Source organism: Solanum pennellii, chromosome 4 (assembly GCF_001406875.1).
Source record: "Solanum pennellii chromosome 4, SPENNV200".
Classification (NCBI taxonomy): Eukaryota; Viridiplantae; Streptophyta; class Magnoliopsida; order Solanales; family Solanaceae; genus Solanum; species Solanum pennellii.
The window spans coordinates 65439697-65446282 of NC_028640.1; positions in this window are offsets into that span (position 1 = coordinate 65439697).

The window sequence follows — 6586 nt, forward strand, 5'->3', positions numbered from 1 at the left end:
ATAACCTACCTCCACCGAATAATTGAAGTCGAGTAACTACTTCTCCAATGCCTTTCCTTTCCTTATTGCCTCCGAACCTTTCCAATCTATCAAGTATATATATATGCACAATTTGTAAGTTAACGAGTCTATAAACACTCAGATTAGTCTATGTTTAGCCTAGACCCAAAAACTCACCTAATTATATAATCAATTTTTCAAAATTCAAACCTAAGGATAGATCTTAATTCCTTCCATTAACATCACTTTAATGTAACTTATATAATATACTATACCTTAACATTAACCAAATTAAACTAACTAATGTTATCTAATTACGGTAAAATTCTTTCGTCTCAAATCACAATTTCCTATCCACTAACATAAATTCTTGACCATCAAGATGCCATAATTATCCCCCCCAATTGTGTTACTGCCTTTACTCGAACAAACCCACAACAAATTGTCAACTTTCGATCAGCACGTTCCTCAACTTTGCACTATTCAATTTCTCTTTAATCTTTTTCCACTATTCATCATAAAGACCCGCTAACGATAATTAATCCACGATTATATATGTTAACTATTAACGAAGAAGATTACCTCTAAAAGAGCTCCAAGTTGATCTTTGGTGTAGCCGCACAACCTTCCCCTCACTTCGTTTTTACGCGTCTATATTTCTTCTTTTCTACAGATTAGTTATCACCCTAATTGTATAGTTTAAAATAATAAAAAATGTGACCCACTATTAATTTTAAAGTTATCTCCTTTAACCCCCAACTAACTCAATTATTAAAACTACCCCACTAATTTCATAATTATAATTACGAATAGTCCAAAACACCCATTTAAAATTTAGCGGAAGTCTGACCAAGTGTGGGGTTACGCAGCTTGTGACGGTCCATCGTATCTATGACGGTCCGTCCTGCAGGTTCGTCATGAAGTTCAGAGAAGTAATCCTAGTACCCAGATTCCAAGAGTTGAAGTGTTTTGGAACGAAGACCCTCGACGGACCGTTGTGCCTATGACGGTTCGTCATACTTGCCGTCGAGGGAAATGAAGAGAGCAGCAGAAGGAATTGCACGAGTATGGGACGACGGTATCCATGACGGTCCGTCGTGACCATGACGGTCCGTCGCGTGGTCCGTCGACCCAGTAAGTATTTATCAAAACTAATTCTACTGCTCAAACCGACTAAATGGGTTGTTACAATACGTCTTCTAAACTTGTATTTTGTTGATTATTATAATTTATGTTGTTTTTTATGTCACTTTCAATAATGTATATTACTTATTTTGTTTCAATGTATGTAGTGTTGATGAAATTTTGAGGGTCAATCAAATTTTCTATTTGACTTTTGAATATTTAAGTTTTTAATTATTGTAATACTTGTTATTCCTATTCCAAATTATATTCTTAATTATTGTGATTTATATTATTTTTATGACATTTTAAATGATATATGTTATTTTTATAATTCTAATTTATATAGTACTAATAAAAACAATACACTAAATTTTTTAAGCCTTTTTGAATATTTTAAGGTGCTAATTATTATTATAAATAATATTTTTCATGTAATAATGCAATAAAAATCTAATTTACCTTTTTTAAATAATCTTTCTTAGAATACAAATGACTGTCAATTAAAGGAAAAAATATTATAGACAGAGGTGAGAAAAAGCTGTGATGAGAAAAAAATTACACTCAAAAGTATACCATTAATGGACAACATTAGTTTCTGTTGACCAATGATATGATTCCATTTTCAAAATACTTATTTTAATCTCTTTCGCACTTTAAGTTTTTTTAAATTAATTTATTATCTTTTCAATTTTAATTATTTTGAAAAATTGTGTAATTTTCTAAAAAGATGTCCTTTAATTTTAACGGTTTAATTTTTTTATATCCTTTTTATTTTCTCCACTTACTTTGATATTAGTTTTAAATTAACTTATTTTAAATATAAGATATTTGAAATCAAATCAAAATGAAAGACTGAGAAAATAAAAATAAAATAAAATAATAGAAAATAAAAAGAAAAAAGCAATGAATGAAGATAAAAAAAGATATATATATGTATTAACTTAATATAAATATAAAATAAAGAAAACGAGCATATTTTGTTTTAAAAAATTAAAATTAAAAATATAAAGTAAATATATACACACGTGAAAAGTGTGTGTATAAACACAATCACCTTAGGTGATTGAAGATGTCATGTCAGCACAAAAGATATATAACAATACAAAAAAAAAAATGAATTCACAAAATAATAAAATCCTATTTTTTTTAAAAAAATATCTAAATATTTTATAATTTAGAGATATTTATACCTTATACTATATACACGATGGGTATTAATAATATCAAAGATAAACTTTGGAAAATTAAAGAGCGCCACAAAGTAGAGAAAGGGGGCAATGATCTATGTTATGTGAATCACTTTTTTACCGTCATGAAATAATTTTATGAAAAACATTAGCATTTTTATTGGTAAATTTTAATTAATATAATTTAAATTAAATATACTTAATTTTTAATTGATTATAATTTTTTATCAATTATCATGCCGTTAATATTAAATTAATAATGAGAAATTTCTTTAGAAGTTATATTTGATAGGAAACTCTAAACAGATAAGATTGTTTTTCTTTTTAATAGCCTAAATTTTCCCTCTTAATTAAATTAAAGAGTACAAATCATATAAAAATAAATGAAGAAAGATATACAATAGCTATTGTAATTATAACTATGCTTAGTAATTATATAATATGTAGCTAATGAAGCTAATTATGATTCAACTTTAAGTATTTATGAAATTTTCCTTTTTAAGTATAGCCTAAAAATCAATTGTTTTATGATTTAAATGCAAGGCAAAGGCAAAGTGTAATCTAATTCGACATCATTATTTATTCTGATGTGATCAAAGTAATTTTCATTTAGTTTTTGTTTCAAATGTGATAAAATTTTCTAAGGGTATAATTTTCGAAATTTCTTTTCACATAACTTATTTTGTATTATATTTCGTACAAATATCATTAAAAAAATTAAAAATATTACCATCAAAATATGTTTTGCGATGAATGTAATTGATCTTCTCTTATTTAGAAATATAAAGTTTAAACCTTAAATATAAAAAAATTCAAATAATCAAACTTTAATTAGAATATAAAAAATTAAGTGATAACATAGCCCTCCTATGCTTATGTTTTACTAATTCTTCTACGGGGGTAGGAATGGTCCCTATATGTTACTTGTTCAACGGTTCCATAAATATAAATAAATAAAATAGGTGACTTTATTCAAGAAAAAGAAAGTTTTCAAATGTAAAAACTGATTTAAATGGGACCTACTATTATTTTAATGCAAGTATATTTTTTTAAAATTTTCATAATGATTAAAAAAACATTAATTCTTCAACTTTTCATTCATATATCATACGTAAGCCATCAGATCAACATTTACGCCTAACGAGGCAATGGCCTTTCCCTTTTGGCCCTCCAATCAATGTACAATTTTGTTTTATTTTATTTTATTTTATTGAATTAATTTCATGTTGAAAGTCAATATAAATATATATAATTATTAACGGTATGAGTTAGAAAATGATCGTGAACTTGAGTTGTAGTAGATAATATATTTTCTTTTGGCAAATAATAAATTTATTTATTCACCAATTAAACATTACACCACTAAAAAAAAAGTATTTTGAAACAGTTTTAGTCCAATTATTTTATCCCTTTTTTGGTTTTCCAATATTTATTTACTCCTTTTGATCCATATTTTATGATGCTTTTGCTGTTTTGCATGAACATAATATTTTCTTTTAGTTTTTATAAAAATTCTGTTATGTTAATAAGAATAAATTTTAAAACTACTATTTGATTGTTTTTTTACTATATAAAAAGTTATTAATTTTAGTATAAATATAACATTTTATAAAATACCATAGAAGGATGATTATTTTGGCAGATGTTAAAATTCCTCCTGTGAATATGAATAGGAGGGAGTACTAAAAAAGTACATCATATTTATCAAAACTTTAAACAAATTGATACTAGTAGTTTATGCTCAACAAATTAAAGAGATACCATCTTGAGCAACGAATTATTTCAGACTTACCTATTGTTTCACTATAAATTTATAATTTTTAAAAGAAATTATTTGATCTAAGTTTGAATTAAAATTGAAATTACATTTGATCATAATTTTTTAAAACACAGTTTATCTTTTTTAAAAAAAAAGAAAAAGAAATATGATATTTGATTTACATCCAAAAATCTAAAATCTATCAAGAATATCCAATCATTCCTAACAAATATACTTGTCGATCTCAATCTATTTATATTGTTTATTATCATTATCATCATCAACGACAACAATAACATAGTGGAATATCTCAGAAGGGTCAAGTGTACACAAGCATCATCACTACCTCGTGATATTTCCAAGAGGTATAGCAAATCTAAGTACAAAGAATAAGAAAACATTGTCACTTATAAGAGACGCAATGTCAATAGTACAAAATAGTGTAATAGTCGAAACACAATAAACAACAGATGATGATAGATATCAAAAGAAAAACTACACTAATATAACTAGTACCAAGACAAACAAAAATAAGCATGAACCGTTGAAAGAAAAAGACAACACTCCGCTGCCTACTAGTACATCTTAATACACGTTCTCTACACCCTCCTATCTGAGGCTATATCCTCGAATTGTGTCATATCTTATTTAATCATCCCCTCCCCAATATTTTTTCCGCCTACCTATACAGGTGTTAATACACAATTTCTAGCTACTATAATTCATTAAAATTATAGTTACTTGGAAATATCTGTTAGTTCAAAAAAAAAAGTTATAAAGAAGTGGATATTTTTGGGGGGGAAATGTACATCAGAAGCAAATTTTGAGATTTGAAGTTAGTGTTTGGTTATAGATTTTAGATCAAATTTGAAAATTTATCTTCAATTGGTTATGAAATTTGGTCAAATTTAAAAATTTGTCTTCAAGTATCTATTTGACTATAAAATTTGATCTTCAAATATTTTCGAGCATTTTTATTCACAGAACATCAAAATCTCCAAGTAAAATGTATGTACATTCACAACAACAAACACTCAAATTTACAAATTTATGGCAAAATGATAGCTCAACGACTCCAGTTGAAGTTTGTATGCTTTTATTTTATTGTATGTTGATGTTCTCTATAAAATGTGTATTAAAAGTTATTTATTCAAATCAATTAATGTTATAATCACATTTTAAAAGCCGAGAATAGTCTTTATTTTGAACTAATGCGCATTAACATGAATAAAATTATCATTTAAACTTTTTGTATAATAGAAAAGCTTGAAACATCTTATTATTTTCTTCTAATATTCAAAAAAAGATGCCTCTACTCTCAAGAATCTCATCTTCGAGTAGCAAATCTTGAAGAAAAAAAAAAGTATAATAATTTGAAATAAAATTGGAAGTTTCTTGTTAAAAGTTATGGAGGGGCTAGGAAAGCTAAAATCAATAACTACATGAGAAAATTTTCATATATAACTTTACTCCTTTCTTTATTCTTCTTCTTATTATTATTATTATTATTATTATTATTACTATTCTTATTATCAGCAGCGGAGCCACCTTATGCGAAGAGGTTCATTCAAACTCCTTTCGGCGAAAAATTACATTATTTATATATTATTAAAATAATTTTATATATATATATATAATAAATATCGAACTCCCTTCAATTATTTTATATATCTAATTTTGTAAATTTCAAAATCACTTGTTAAAAATTCTGACTCCGGCTTTGATTCTTATATAAAAATAGTTATGAAAGAACTAAAGACAAGCCACTAAATAACTAGATTCTCTCAAAATGCTAGCAATAATAATTATTTTAGTTCTTCTTAACTGCCAATTATATATAATAAATAACATAATAATATAAGAGAATAAGATTAGAATTTTGAATCTTTATTTGTATTGTAATGATAAATATATTGTCAGATTCTTCTCAATTTCTTTAGAGCTCAAATTCAACCTTACTCAACAAGATCCAATTGAAATTTTTTCAAAGTTTTAAAACTTCAATTAATACAAAAACAAGAATCACATAAAATTTTGAAATTTTGGACTGATTTCGTTTTTTGAATATATTTTTTAAATATGGGTGAACTATTTGAACTATGCAAATGATGTTAGAATTGTATTTTTTTTTAAAAAAAAAATTTAATGATGTAGCCGAAATTTGAAATGATTTTGTGAAAAATTGAAGATGTTGAAAATTTGAGAATTATTTATGTTCTTCATTTGTTCTTGGCGTTTTTAAAGAAAAACAAGCAAAAAGTATAAATTTGATTCAAAAGTACCAATAGAAAGGTATTAAACCTTGTTTAGTGTGTAAAAAATGGTTTTGCAAAATCGAAATTAAAAAAAAAAGGCATGGATGAACCTTTTCCTTAACAACAATGACATAAATGAAACCAACTTTTAACGAATGGCATAAATAAGCTTTTCTAAAAGTTCGATAACATATTTTTGAGTCTTTTCCCTTATTTAAATTTGAATATGAAAAAAGTGAACACTTTAATTTCTATTTTAA